Here is a 15,666-nt window from a genome sequence, read left to right as displayed (position 1 = left end):
GGCCAAACCTCCATATGCTGTTGTGGGGCTGAGGCTTCAGTTAATACTGCAGAAAGCTCTCTTTACTAGCTTTTGGTTGCTCAGCAGGACAAGCAGGCCTGGGATTAGAGATAATGATACTTGTTGGAACTGCAGGGAGGCAAAAGAGAAAGTGATTGGCCTCCCTTGGCTTTATAAAAAAGCCATATTGAAAGAAACTTACATTCAGAAGAGCATGATACTAGATGGCGATACACCTGCACATCTAAATGTGACTTTTTTTTTCTTTCTTTCATCTTGGGCTAAGACAGTGATCTTAAATTAAATGCAAAGTTGTAATGCTTAACCACCAGAGATCCAACTGGAAATCTCTCTCAGTTTTTTCTGCCTCTTTTCTACATCACTGTCTCCATTCCTTTTAAATCCATGTCATAATAACCAATATCAGTGCAATCATTCTGTTTCCAGTGTGATTGTCCCCCTCCAAGTGCCTGACTATCACAACTAGTCTAAAATAATTACATAAGTCATCTGACCTTTCTAATTAGCTGCTGTGGTTTTGTTACCTCTTAATTCTGAAACTTCTAGAGCATTCTGACACATTCAAAGTAAATGTGTACATTAAAGTGACACTAAGATCCACTTAGTTCCTTTCTGAAGATATCATCTTTCTTGATTTTTTTTCACATTGATTATTCTCATAGGAAAGATTCCTTGACAGTCTTTGCTCCATTTCCTACAGGTGGGAAGAGTGTGTACTCTGTGGAAGCTGCTGGCCATTTAAGAGAAATGATGTTTATTTCATATTCTTGGGGATGTCTTCCTATGTTTTAAGTGCATCTCTTACTCTTCATCTCTTAATTGGAGTTAATTCAGAGTTCTGAGAACTCCATTAGGTAAAAACTAAATTTATTTATTCATGGGTAGTATATCCTCCCCACATTTTTTTCTGGTACTCAGCGAGGTCATATTGTAACAATTTAATTTAAAGACTGCTTCAGTGGTCATAGTAAACCCTACAGAAGTTATTTCTGTAATGAAGGAGCAGACAAAGTTTGAGTAAAGTAGTAGAGTGTGTAAACATGGACATTAGTGCAAAGAGCTACACTCTGGGATGTACATCATACAAATTCAGAAATGCTATGTTGATTGTGCTCCCTCGTCCCTCTGATGACCAGCATGAGCATGCCAGAAACATGGAGGAACATGAGAGCTAGTGTAAGACACTCATCCGCTGTACTTTCTGACACATGATCTTAGAAATGTCATTTATTTTGGTCAAAGACCAAAAGTCTTTTCAAAAGAGTTTGTGTTAAACATTTTCTAAACATCTCAGTAATTTTCTTCTTCTTGTCCTCTGTTGCTTGATTGTGTGTTGTTATCCCCTTTGTTGCTAATCTAACGGGCTTCTCTATTTCTTATAGGTTGCCTGTTACCCACTAGTGCCAAAGACGTAATCAAACACTGCCCTGTTTGATGATGTTTTCTGATTCTGACCATATCCAATGAAAACATTTATAAATATGTAAGAATTTTGTATACATGTTATAATAATACAGAATGTAAGTTCTCAAGTGCCATCACAATTGTTTACATGGTTACGTATTCTCAGAGGTATTATGGTTTAGATATGACATGATACCCAAGCACTAATGTATTTAAGTCTTAAGTCCCCAGCTGGTGGACATTATTAGGAGGTAGTTATGTCATAAGGATGTTAATCGCATCAGTGTTAAATTATTGAAATATTGGCTGCTGAATGAGATAGTAATAGATAAGTCACTGATGGATGGCTTGTGTAGAATATTCCTTATCTCAGTATTTTTCTGATAGCTGTGAGTTATGGTAAGTAGCAATTATCTTCTACACTAAGCTGTTGTGCATTGCCACAGAACTGGAAACAAGGAAGGGCCATGTCATGATAGAATGAATGCTCTGCAACAGAAAGCTAAAATAAATTATTCCTTTTTACTGACTACCTCAAGTATTATGTCTCAGTAATATAATGCCTACACACATGGGCACAACAAACAAGACATAATTATTAGAATCACCAATTATTTTATTAATTATCTTAGTTTATTTTCTTAGCCATTATTGTATTACAAAAACCATACGTATATACTTACATAATGTACATTCTTACATAATGATCAAAATATTCTTTTTAGAATATAAATTTACTAAAAAGTTTTTTTTTTAATTTTCGAGTTATATTTATGTGCAGAAAACTTAGTGTACATTTAACTCAATTTAGAGGTGAGTTCTTTAGTCTTTGCCTTTTTTCAGCTTGGCAGTGCGAGCCAAAGACTTAGGATCTAGGACGTTGCCTCCCCAGTGGCGATGGATCTCGTCATTATAATTGGTCCCAATAGCTTCCACCAGCTTAGCCAGAGCACCCTTGTCTTCCGAGTTAACCTGTGTGAAAGCAACAGTGGTGCATGTCTTCCTGTGGACCAGGAGCCTCAACCTGGCCTTTCCCTAGATGATGAAGTAGGGCACACCCATCTTTTGACACAGGGCAGGCAGGAAAACCACCAGCTCAATGGGGTCTCCATCATGGGCAATCACCACCAGCTGATTCTTGTTCTCCATCAAGGTGGTGACTGTATTGACTCCTGCTCCAAGGACAGGTGGCTTCTTAGTTGGGTTGTCCCATTTGCCAGAAGCTTTCTTCTCAGCTCGGGTCTTTGCTTCTTCTCTTGCTTTGTTTCTGGGCTGTGCGTGTGGTTAGCTGTTTGCCTGTCCAGGACCTGAGTGGACTGGTTAATGACAGGAGGCACTTTGAGCCATTTATAGAGGATGGCTCTTTGCTGCTGCAGCCTGATGTAGCCGGGCTGTTTGACTAAGCGTGTTATATCTCTTTTGGGCTGGATGTCCTGCCCAATGCCGACATTCTTGGGTCTTTTCTCAAACAAAGGCTTGACCAGCTTTTTGACCTCATGTTTCTTGATGACATTGGGGCCTGGGACCACTTTCTTCCTCTTGGCCTTCTTTCCTTTTGGCATCTTGTTTGGCTGGTGGAGCTGAAAGTTTTAATTTGTTGTTTGTTTGTTTGTTTGTTTTACACTCCTTATTTTATTCCCCTCCATCCACCCTCTAACTGTCCCACATCTTACACCTCCTCCCCACACCCTGTCTCCATGTGGATGTCCCCATTCCCTACCCCACCTGACCTTTAAACTCCCTGGGACCTCCAGTTTCTTGAAGGTTTGGTGCATAATCTCTGAATGAACACAGACCTGGAAGTCCTCTACTGTATGTGTGTTGGGGGCCTCATATCATCTGGTGTATGCTGCCTGTTTGGTGGTCCAGTGTTTGAGAGATCTCAGGGGTCCAGATTAATTGAGACTGCTGGTCCTCTTGCAGGATCCCCCATCTTCTCAGCTTCTTTCTGCCTTCTCTAACTCAATAACACTCCTCCATTGCTGGTAGGATTGCAAACTGATACAAGTGCTCTGGAAATCAATCTGGAGGTTCTTCAGAAAATTTAAAATATATCTACTTGAATACCCAGCTATTCTGCTCTTGGGAATACCCTCAAAAGATGCTCCACCATGCCACAGGGGCATATGTTGCACTATGTTCATAGCAGTCTTATTTATGAAAACCAGAAACTGGAAACAACCTAGATGTCCCATGACAGAAGAATAAATACAGAAAATGTGATTCATTTACACAATGGAATACTACTCAGCTATTAAGAACAAGGAAATCTTGAGTTTTGCAGGCAAATGGATGGAACTAGAAAATATCATCCTGAGGTAACTCAGATCCAAAAGGACATGCATGCTATGTACTCACTAATAAGTGGATATTAGGGGGGAAAAAGGACAGATACAGTCCATAGACCTCAAAAAAGATCAACAAACTGAAGAGCCCAAGTGAGGACCACTCAGTCCCTCTGGGGAGATAGAAGAAAGCAATCAAAAGTAGAGAGGGACCTGGGAGGGAAAGTGATTGGGGAGGCAGTGGGAGGGAGAGGGGAACCTGATCTGGTATTGGATGAGGTAAAGGACTGAAGCCCTGAGGGCCAGCAGAAAGAACAACCCTGGGAATCAGGCAACCTTGGAGATAAGAGGTTGGGGGACCCTCCAGTATGTACCAGAGATCTGGGAGGTGAGGGACTCTCAGGACTCAAAGGGAGGGACCATACATGAAATACCCAACAGTAGGAAGAGGGAACTTATAGAGTCCACATCCAGCAGGAAGACAGGACATCAAGTAAGGGATGGGGTTGTCATCCCACAGTCACACCTCTGACCCATAATTGTTCCTGTTTGAAAGAATTATAGAGATGGAAACAGAGAGGAGTCTGAATAAAAGAAGGGCCAATGACAGGCCCACTTTGGAGTGAGATCCAGCTCAAGGAGGGTCCCAAGGTCTGACACTGTTACTGAGGGTGTGGAGCACTCACAAATAGTCATGATAGCATCACTGCCTTCAGAAAGAACCAACAAGCAGCTGAAAGAATCACAGCTGAATGGTTTTAATGTGTGTGCATAGTCAACTTTAGGTAACAACCAATGTTGTTACTTATAAATGTGTCTTTGATCATAAGTACCCTGTTAAAGTCCTAGTTGCTTGTCGAACTTTCCTAATGCTGTAGTTATCAGCTATTCATATGCACATAAGGAAAGTTGGTTTTAGTTTTTCTCTAACATCTACATATTGCCTTCTCTCCTTGCTGATCTAATAAGACTCAAAGTTAACACAAATTACATAATTTACCATGAATTCTTGTGATAAAACTGCTTAAAATAGACATTTCAAATAAGCTTAGGAAGTTTTCCAAAAACTGAAGCCAACACTTTTTTTTTACAGTATCCATCTCAATTTTTAAATAAATCTAATTTCCTACATTAATCAGCACTTTCCACTCCATTGATGTTAAAATACTAGATTTCTGAAGGAAACAACATTTTTTGTTTGTGTTCTTAAATGTCTCTCCCTAGCTGAAATATAGTTGCACCAACCTGAATCCAATTTTGTAATTAAAAATCGCTCCCCTTCTGTGAACTTGTAGTAATGTTTCATCCAAAAGCAGATTATTACAACCAAATTATAAACTCCTAAAAAATAAGGGGGGCATTATAAATGGAAGCACCCACCCAACCTTAAGTACCATATAGCAATGAAAACAGCATCATGCTAATGACAGTAATCCCACTCCTCTCTACTGCATTCATGCAAATGACAATTTAGTACAGATGTGGCACACATTTGCATGGTTAATGGCACCATTTTTTTGTCCTTTTCTTCTCCTCTATAGTATGATCAGCTGTTGTGCTTAACATTATAAATTCTATGAGCTGTTCGTAACATTAGTGGAAACATAAGGCTGGTAGTTTCCTTGTCAGTGATTTAACTAAAACATGCATATGTACAAAAAAGCAGGAGGTGTGGGAGGAGGGTGGGCACGAGGAGAGAAGAGTAGTGCCTGGCTGGCTTCTCTTTATTATTGAAGCACCCTTTCAAGTTTACTTTTAAATCCACATCTGATAAACCTCAGTGATTGCACTGCTTCTACTACCTATACAGTTTTTGTGAGTTAGAAGGCCTGCGGATGCGACTCAGTGGTAGGCTGTATGCATCATATGGAGAAGCCCTTTGTTTGACTCCAAATGCTGAACAACAAATATGAACAGAATATTCCATGTGCAACTTGAGCTCACACAAAAGTTTCAAGATAGGTTCATTTGTGTATCTCTCTCTATTCTATTGTGTTTGGTGTTTGTTGTATTTACTGAATCTGAAGTCATGAAAGTAATGGATCCATATTTTAAAGGCCTTAGTGTAATAAGTGTGTAAAATAGCAGCAGATAAATCTAAAAGCACACTTAATCCAATCATATTACACTTATTACATATCAGCTAGTGCTAAAATTTTCAGTTTAAAATACTAATGACCACATTAAGAAACAGACACATTTCTGTCCAAGACAAGATATATATATATATATATATATATATATATATATATATATATGGAAAATTTAAGTAGAACAATTGGAATATTGTATTCTTACATCTTCTAACTTTGAGGATTTCATCAATTATTAAATCTACATCAGACTCAAAACAACACTTCTACATTTTCTGGTTATTTTTCTTCCTTTGTGTTCTTTTCTCCTATCTAAAACTCCACTCCAATACACACTCAAAGCCTGTTATAGGATGTTGACTGTATGTTGTGCCTCTGTTCCCAGAAACAAAGACTCTGTGATTCAAATATTAAAAAATACCTAGGACATAATGTTTGGGTGCTCTCTGACTTGATCATAAGTTACTCATCCTGTTATTCTATCCTAGGTTCCGCCACTTGATTGTTTACCTCTGCTGAGGTCTAATGCATTTCTCCTCCTTCATATCCCCAGGCAAATTCTCACCTTCCCAGGTGTCTGGATGTCCCACCTTCTATTCACTCTTTTCCTATAGGCCATAGGTTTTTGTTTGTTTGTTTGTTTGTTTGTTTGTTTGACAAGTGATATGTCTGTACAACACATAATACACAATATGCAAGACATTCTCTACAAAAATTCTTTCCAAGTTTGATGCCACATGTCAGACTATATTCTATGAATTGCAACTTTGCTAATTCATCCTATGGTGTTTTGGGAAATTCTTGAACAACTTCTCACATTCCAACATAATTTTGTTTTTCTGATATGTTTACTACAGCAATAGTCAAATTTAATATTATATCAGTTAATATTTGTGATGATTTATATATTCTTGGACCAGGGATTGGCACCATTTGGAGGTGTGGCTTTGTTGAAATAGGTGTGACCGGGTTGGCGTAGATGTGTCACTGTGGGTGTGGGCTTAAGATCCTCACCCTAGTTGCCTGGAAGTCAGTCTTCCACTAACAGCTTTTGGATGAAGTCATAGAACTCTCAGATCTGCCTGCACCATTCCTGTCTGAATGCTGCCATGCTCCCACCTTGATGATAATGGACTGAACCTCTGAACCTGTAAGCCATTCCCAATTAAACGTTTTTTATAAGACTTGCCTTGGTCATGGTGTCTGTTCACAGTAGTAAATCCATGACTAATACAATATTCATATCTTAATATTTCATTTATTTGTTTAATAGTTATGAATTTGAGTGGTATATATGTACATTTGTATGGGGTAAGTATATATTTCCATATATGCCCACATGAGGAGACTAGAAGTGGATGCAGCCAACAAGCCTCAGTGACTCTCATTTCACCGTGCTCCTAATATAAATACACACACACACACACACACACACACATACACACACACACAGACACATACACACTGGAAATACAGGCACTTTTGCTTCATCTTGCAATGCTAAATCATGCAAAACTGACTGAGACGTTTGGGGGATTAAAAAAAAAAGATAGATATTGACGTAATGACATCATTCTAACTCCACCAGGTGAAGACTATGCCATTTTCCTGAGGCTGACCCCGGAAAGACTTTGCAATTCTCAAGAGTCTAAGGAACTGCCATCCTTGACATGGCCTTGCAGTTATTATCAAGAAACTGAATACACATAGTATGACAAAGGCTACATTTTGTGTTTCAGAGTTAAATTAATTAAGTATTCAATCTTCAGAAACCTTTCTTTTTCCATTTGATTGCATTTTGGAAAACTGTATAGCTAACTCAACTTATCCAATTTGGTTCAAAAAGAGAAAGCATAAAAAATTTACAGAAATTCTAGTTCTATTTAATTGTTAGAATTGCTATTTTAACAACATAAATTATTCTTCAAAAAATCACACTACAGGAGTTATCAGATCCCTGGTTAAAAATCTGCAATTAGCTTATCCTAGAATTATTCTCCAGTGCCACAATTGAGCAACTCCTGTTGCTAAAAGGACTTCCTGACATCAAGCTGTCATGAAATGTATTAGGGTTCTCTAGAATATCAGAAATTAAAGAATGAATATCTATACATAATAACGAGAATTATTACAATGACCTACAGGATATAGTTCAGTTAATCTTACAATGGTTGTCTGTGAATGGAAGGACCAACAACCCAGTAGTTCTTCATTTCAGGAGAGTGAGTGTCTCAGCAGTCTTCAGTATACCTTGTAATCATAAAAGTGTAGGCTCTAATTCCAGTGAATAAATAAACTCATGAGGGCAAGGAAAACAGGCAAAGAGCACAATCAACCCTTTTCCATGTCCTTATACAGGCTACCAGCAGAAGGGTGGCCCAGAACAAAGGTATATATTTCCAGCCCAAAATATCGAGTAAGATCTGTTGATAAAAATAAAGATTTCTCCATCAAAGACCCAATTTTGTCTTCCAGCTTCAAGTGATTAAAAAAAAGTCCTTCGCAGGTGTGCTCAGCCTTTTTGGAGTTTTTGTTACTTCCAGATATAGTTCAGTTGACAGCCAGAAGTAGAAGGCAAATTTCTGCTGAAACACTGCAGCAGTACTGATGCTACACAGCTTACCTAACTTAACACTGTGGAAAAATATAAACTCAAACAATTCAGAGAAAATTTGATGGTTGTAAGCTAAATCAAATCTGGTTTTCTTACTGCAAGAGACCCTGAAAGTCAGAGTCGTAATTTCTCAGCATCTGTATACAATAAACATTACTTTCAAAGATAGTAAATAAGCTAATTTATAGTTCTGTTACATAAAGCACTAAAGTTAGTGCATTCTACAGTCATATTGATACATTTTAAATGACTTGTCTGTTCTTGCTGCTATTATTTAAAGTATTATTTATTCTATACTATTAAAATTTTAAATCTCCCCACAAACTATGTCAAATAAATGACTTAAATTACAAGAGGAGAAATTTTTTACACTAAACTGCATAGGAGAACACATTAATATGTATCCAATTCCAACTTACCACTATATAATAATATGATTCTTTTTCAAGATAGAGTTTTGTGTTTGTTAGACTTGCTTAAGACTCTTGTGTCAGAACAAGAGTCCGAGCATCCTCTTAAGTAGATCAAAATATGAACACATAATACATTAGCATAAGAATTTAAGAAAACAAAACAAAATATATTCATTAGTTCCTTGAATTTATTCATGTGCAATTTATAAATATTCAAAAATATGTTGGTATGTTTAACACTAATAAGAGTCAACCAAAATGTTATTGTAAATAGTCAAATTTCTATTTTGTCAGTTGATTTTTGGAAGTCAGTATTTGTGCGTTCATTAATTTATTATAACCACATGTACTTTTTCCGTAGTATATTTTCTACCCCACTTCTATAGTCTTTTTTTTCTTCATCAGCCTTCCATTAACCTCTATTATATTATTTCTCCCATGTACATTTTATTGTACATTATTGATGGAAGGAAGGACCATCCAGAGACTGCCCCACCTGGGAATCCATCTCATATACAACCACCAAACCCAGACACTATTGCATACGCCAGAAATATTTTGCTAACAGCACCCTGACATAGCTCTCTCTTGTGAGGTTGTGCCAGTGCCTGAGAAATACAGAAGTGGATGCTCACTGTCATCTATTGAATGGAACAGAGGGCCCCTAACGAAGGAACTAGAGAAGGTACCCAAGGAGCTAAAGGGGTCTGCAACCCTATAGAAGGAACAGCAATCTAATCAGTAACCCCCAGAGCTGTGCCTGTAGTTGCATATGTAGCAGAGGATGGCCTGGTTGGTCATCAATGGGAGGAGAGGCCCTAGGCCTTGTGAAGATCATATGCCCCAGTACAGGGGAATGCTAGGGCCAGGAAGCAGGAATGGTTGGGTGTGTTGGGGGGCAGAGCGGAAGGGGGAGGGTATGGGGGCTTTGGGGATAGTATTTGAAATGTAAAGGAAGAAAATATCTAATTAAAAAAAGTTTAGGAAGAATCTTCTTAATTGAGAGCATTTTCTCATTAACAGTTAAATTGACTTGAAATATTTAATTGCATGTCTTATTAAACTATATGCCCCAAACTAATTCAATCACTAATATTTTCCAGAGATTGAATTTTTAGTTTACTTCTACCTTCTGTAATCAAAGAATTAAATTTCTATTAAAGAACACTTAATCATTTAATGCATATGTCACGTTTCCTTATTGCTTGAACTGCTCTGCTTTTACTTATTTCAATACCAACTTTAAAACAATAGGTAAATATCCTACAAGACATTTTTTAATGTAAACAATTTTTACACATTCTAATATGGCTGTAGAGTAATTTTCTGATCAACATGGCAAGGGATCACAACCAGAGATATAATAAGGCTGTAATGCAAATGTGCCATATTTAATCCTCCTGGCTACAGTACATATCTTTAATCATTCGTAAAAGAAACTTTAGTAAAGCTCAAAGCACACATTGTACCTCACAAAATAATAATGGGAAACTTCAACCCCCCACTCTACTCAGCGAACAGATCATGGAAACAGAAACTAGACAGAGACATAGTGAAACTAACAGAAGATATGAAACAAATGGTTCTAACAGATATTTATAGAAAATTTCATCCTAAAGCAAAAGAATATAACTTCTTAGCAACTCATGCTACATTCTTTGAAATTGAACATATAATTGTTCAAAAAACAGGCCTCAACAGATACAAGAAGACTGAAATTATCCTATGCATCCTATCAGATCACCAAGGACTAAGGCTGAACTTCAATAGCAACAAAACAACAAATATGGAAGCTGAACAATGCCCTACTCAAAGATAACTTGGTAAAGGAAGAAAAATAGAAATTAAATACTTTTTAGAATTTAATGAAAATGAAGCCACAACACACCAAACTTATGGGACACAATTAAAGAAGTGCAAAGAGGGAAACTCATAGCTCCAAGTGACTCTAAGTAGACACTGGAGAAAGCATACACTAGCAGCTTGACAGCACATCTTAAAGTTCTAGAACAAAAGAAGCAAATATGCCCAAGAGGAGTAGGAAATAATCAAACTCAGGGCTGAAATCAAACAAGTAGAAGAAAAAGAACTGTTCAAAGAATCGCCAAAACCAGGAGCTAGTACTTTGATAAAATCAACAAGGTAGACAAACCCTTAGACATACTAACTAAAGGCTATAGAGTCAGTATCTTAATTAACAAAATCAGAAATGAAAAGGGAGATACAACAACAGAATCTAAAAAATTTAAAAAATCATCAGATCATACTACAAAAACCTATATTCAACAAAACTGAAAAATTTGGATGAAGTGGACAATTTTCTAGACAGCTACCAAATACCAAACTTAATAAGGGTCAGATAAACCATCTAAATAGTCCCATATGCCCTAAAGAAATAGCAATAGTCATTAAAAATTTCCCAATCAAAAAAGGCCTAGGACCAGATGTGTTTAGGGCAGAATTTTTTCAGACCTTCAAAGAATACCTAATACCAATAATCGTCGAACGATTCAACAAAATAGAAACAGAAGGAAAACTACCCAATTCAATCTATGAAGCCACAGTATACTGCATATTCTCCCTTGGAGATGGAACGTTTTCTTTCTAATCAGGAATATGTCACAATTTCCTTCCATAGAGGACTTTACAAGATTTTTTTCTACTTCTATCATATTTAATGTTTCAAATAGAATTTAAAAATCTATTTGAGTGCCTATTAGTTTTAGTTTAAGAAGTTATTATGTATATTTAAGAGTCATTTAACTATTACAAATTATTTTGATGACTCAAAAAATGTCAATACTGGATTGCATATTTTAAAATAAATTGTGTTAGTTTAATATAAACAAAACAAAACAAAACAAAACAAAAGCATGATGTATTACTGAGGGGCAGACAGGGATGAATCAGAAAAAGATTTGACAGAATGTGTCGTGGATTTGATAAGCCCATGTCTTACATGAGAACAGGAGAGAGAGGCTACTTAAAGAGCAGTGAGAGAGATGGACAAGATTGGATCAGTTCAGGTGAATTTAGTTGTGCTCAGTTCAGTTTGGATCAGTTCAGTTTTTGACATTCAGAGGCAGTCCTTCCAAGCAGAGCAATTCAGTTGGAAGCCAAGAGAAGCCAATTTGGATTACTCAGCTTGGAGAGGAATTTGAACCACAACAAGTGAGTTGAACCAGTTAGCCAGATATCAGAAAGAGCTAAAAAGGAAAAGTTTATTCAGCAGTAAGTCCCAGATCCTGAAACATTCTAGGCCTATTTTATCAGACAGAGACTAGCAGTGAAAACCTTCAAAGAGAAGGTGCATAGGCTAGAAGGTTCCAGGCCTAGTTTTAGGGAAGGTAGATAGAAATACTATGAACTCAGCCTATGCCATGGATTCACTCAGCTCTCATTTCATCACCTCATCTTAGGAAGTAAAAGCAATATTTTCATTTCCATTTGGCACTTGGTTTTCACTTCCTCTCCTAGTACTTTGATTTAAATTCCTAAGAATAATTGGGAATTAACAGCATAGTCAAAACCAGGTAGGAAATGTGCAAAAACAAACAAGAAATTAAAGAATGATCAAAACAATGGACAAAATTCAAGTAATTTTGATTCATGGGATAAATAGACTGGACAGCCATTATCATAAAGGTGACAAGGTCAACAATTTTGCTCATTATTTTCATAGAAAATTACCACAAAGACTATAGAGGATATAAGAACAAATACAAAATTACATAAAAACCAACACATAACATGAAAATTAGTATAAAATTTTCTGGGCATGAACTATGACAACAGTCAGTTTGGGTAACAATTATTAAAGTAGTGAATTATATCATATATTCTGCTTTCATAAATATTTTCAATTTACAATTAAAACATATAGTCATGTCTTTTCTGATTTCACTTTAAAGTATTTTATATAAAAATATTGATTGTCTATATTTAACATATAAAACATGGTAATAATTTATGTATAAATATAGTGCAGTGTTGATCTTTTCTCAATCAGTAGGCTGCCATTTTTTGTTATTTACAGTGTCTCTTGACTTACAAAAAATTTAGTTTCATGAGATCCCCTTTATTATTTGTGGATTTTAGTACCTGAGACATTGGTGTTCTATTCAGGAAGTTGTCTCTTGGACAAATGAGTTCAAGTCTATTTCCCACTTTCTATTCTACTGTATTTAGTGTATCTGGTTTTATATTGAGGACTACGGTTCACTTGGACTTGAATTTTGTGAAGGATGATAAATATGGATCTATTTGCATTTGTTCTCATGCTGACACTCAGTTAGACCAACATTATTTGTTGAAGATACTCTGCCCTATCCACTGTATGGCTTTGGCTTCTTTGTGAAAAATAAATTATCTGTAGGGGTGTTGGTTTATTTCTGGGTCCTTGATTCAGTTTCATTGATCATCCTGTCTGTTTCTATACTAATACCCAGGACATTTTATTACTATTTCTCTGTAGTACAGCTTGAAGTCAGGAATGAGGATACCACCAGAAGTTCTTTTGTTGTACAGGATTGTTTTACCTAGCCTAGGTTTTCTTGGTTGTTGTTGGTTTTTGTTTTGTTTTGTTTTGTTTTGTTTTGTTTTGTTTTGTTTTGTTTTGTTTTGTTTGTCTTTCCATATGAAGGTGAGAACTGTTCTTTCAAGGTCTGTATAGAATTGTGTTGGAATTTTTATGGAAATTGCTTTGAATTTGTAGATAGCTTTTGGCAGGATGACCATTTTCACTGTTAATCCTATTGATCCAAAAGCATCAATCTTCTGATATCTTCTGTCTCTTTCTTCTGAGATTGGAAGTTCTTGCCATAAAGGTCTTTCACTTGCTTGGTTATAGTTATACTAAGACATTTTATATTATTTGTGAATATTATAAAGGGATTTTTTTCTCTAATTTTTTATCAGCATTTTGATCATTTGTGCAAAGTACTTTGAGTTAATTTTGTATCCAGGCACTTTCCTGAAAGTATTCATCAGGTATAGGAATTCCCTGGTAGAATTTTTGTGGTCACTTATGCATACTATCATATCATCTATGAATAGTGAAAGTTTTATTTCTTCTTTTCCAGTTTTATTGCTTTGATCTGTTTTAGTTGTCTTGCTGTTCTAACTAGGACTAGAGTACCATATTAAAGAGATAAGGAAAGAGTTGTTAGCCTTTTCTTGTCCCTGATTTTAATAAATTGCTTGAAGTTTCTCTCCATTTGATTTGATGTTGGCTATTGCCTTGAGATATATTGTCTCCATTGTGTTTAAGTATATGCTTTGTATCATTGATCTAAGATTTTTAACATGAACAGATCTTCAATTTGTCCAACACCTGTTCAGCATCTAGTGAGATGATTATGTAGTTTTTTTTTTCTTTCAGTTTGTTTCTATGGTGGACTGTGTGGGTGGATTTTTGTATATTAATATACAACTGTACCCATAGGATGAAGCCTATCTGATCAGGATGGAGTACATTTAATGTGTTCTTGGATTCAGTTTGCTAGGATTTTATTGAGTACTTTTTGCACTGACATTGGCCTAACTTTCTCTTCTTTGTTGAGTCTTTGTGCGGTTTGGTATGAATGTGGCTTTGGACTCATAATACCCTTTTCATTTTTGATTTTGTTAATTTGGGTACTGCCTCTCTAATATTTAGTTTAGTTTTCCTAAGGATTTACCTAGTTTATTGATTATCTGAAAGAAACAACTCTTGGTTTTGTTGATTCTTTGCATTATTCTCTTTGTTTCTAATTGATTGATTTCAGTTCTCAGTTTGATTATTTCCTGTCATCTACTCCTCTTGGGTGTGTTTCCTTTTTTTTTGTCTGTTTGTGTGTCTGTGTGTCTAATAAGTTTGGGTATATTGTGCCTTAATTTTCATTGAAATCTAGCAAGTTTTTAATTTCTTTCTTTCTCACTTCCTTGATTCAGCAATCACTGAGAAGAGAGTTGTTCAGTTCTCGTGAGTATTTTGGCTTTCTGCTGGTGTTTTGTTGCTATTGAAATCCAGCTTTAATCTACAATGTTCTATTAAGATACAAGGGGTTATTTCAATTTTCTTGTATTTGTTGAGGCTTGGTTCATGCCTGACTATATGGTAAGTTTTGGAGAAGGATCCATAAGATGCTGAGAAGAAGAAATATTCCTTTGTGTTTGTTTGAAATGTTCTGTAGATATCTGTAAGGTCTATTTGATCATAACCCCTGTTATTGATATTATTTCTCAGGTTAGTTTTTGTTTTGATGACATGACAATTGGTGAGAGTGGGGTGTTGAAGTTTCCCAGTATTAGCTATGGGGTTTGATGTGTGATTTAATGTTTCTTTTAAGAATATGGGTGCCTTTACAATTGGGGCATAGATGTTGAAAATTGAGATGCCACCTTGGTGGATTTTTCCTTTGATGAGTATGAAGTATCCTTTTGTAATTTTTTTATTATTTTTCATTGACTTCTATTTTATATTAGTATCTATATTTTATAATTATATTTATTTACAATGGCTACTATAGCTTGTTTCTTGAGTCTATTTGCTTTGAATACATTTTTCATCCCTTTCCTCTGAGGTAATATCTAGCTCTAGCTGAGGTGTGTTTCTTGTATAAAACAGGATGATGAATCCTATGTTTTGATCCACTCTGGTAGCCTGTGTCTTTTTATTAGGAAATTGAGAGCCTTGATGTTGTAAGATATTAATGACCAGTGAATGTTAGTTCCTGTTATTTTGTTGTTGTTGGTGGTGGTGGTGGTATTCTGTGTACATGTGCATGTGTGAATGCGTGTCTTTCTTTTTTTGTTTTACTGGTGTGGAATTATGTATTTCTTGTGTTTTCATGGGT

General features: G+C 36.1%; 1 pseudogene; it reads right to left on the bottom strand.

Annotated features, from left to right (window-relative positions):
- Positions 1-2,222: 2,222 nt before the first annotated feature.
- On the bottom strand, positions 2,223-2,987 carry LOC110329260 (annotated as a pseudogene).
- Positions 2,988-15,666: the final 12,679 nt, after the last annotated feature.

Source organism: Mus pahari, chromosome 11, assembly GCF_900095145.1.
Source record: "Mus pahari chromosome 11, PAHARI_EIJ_v1.1, whole genome shotgun sequence".
Lineage (NCBI taxonomy): Eukaryota > Metazoa > Chordata > Mammalia > Rodentia > Muridae > Mus > Mus pahari.
Note: the sequence above shows the minus strand (reverse complement) of the source record. Positions and strands in the feature narration are given on the sequence as shown.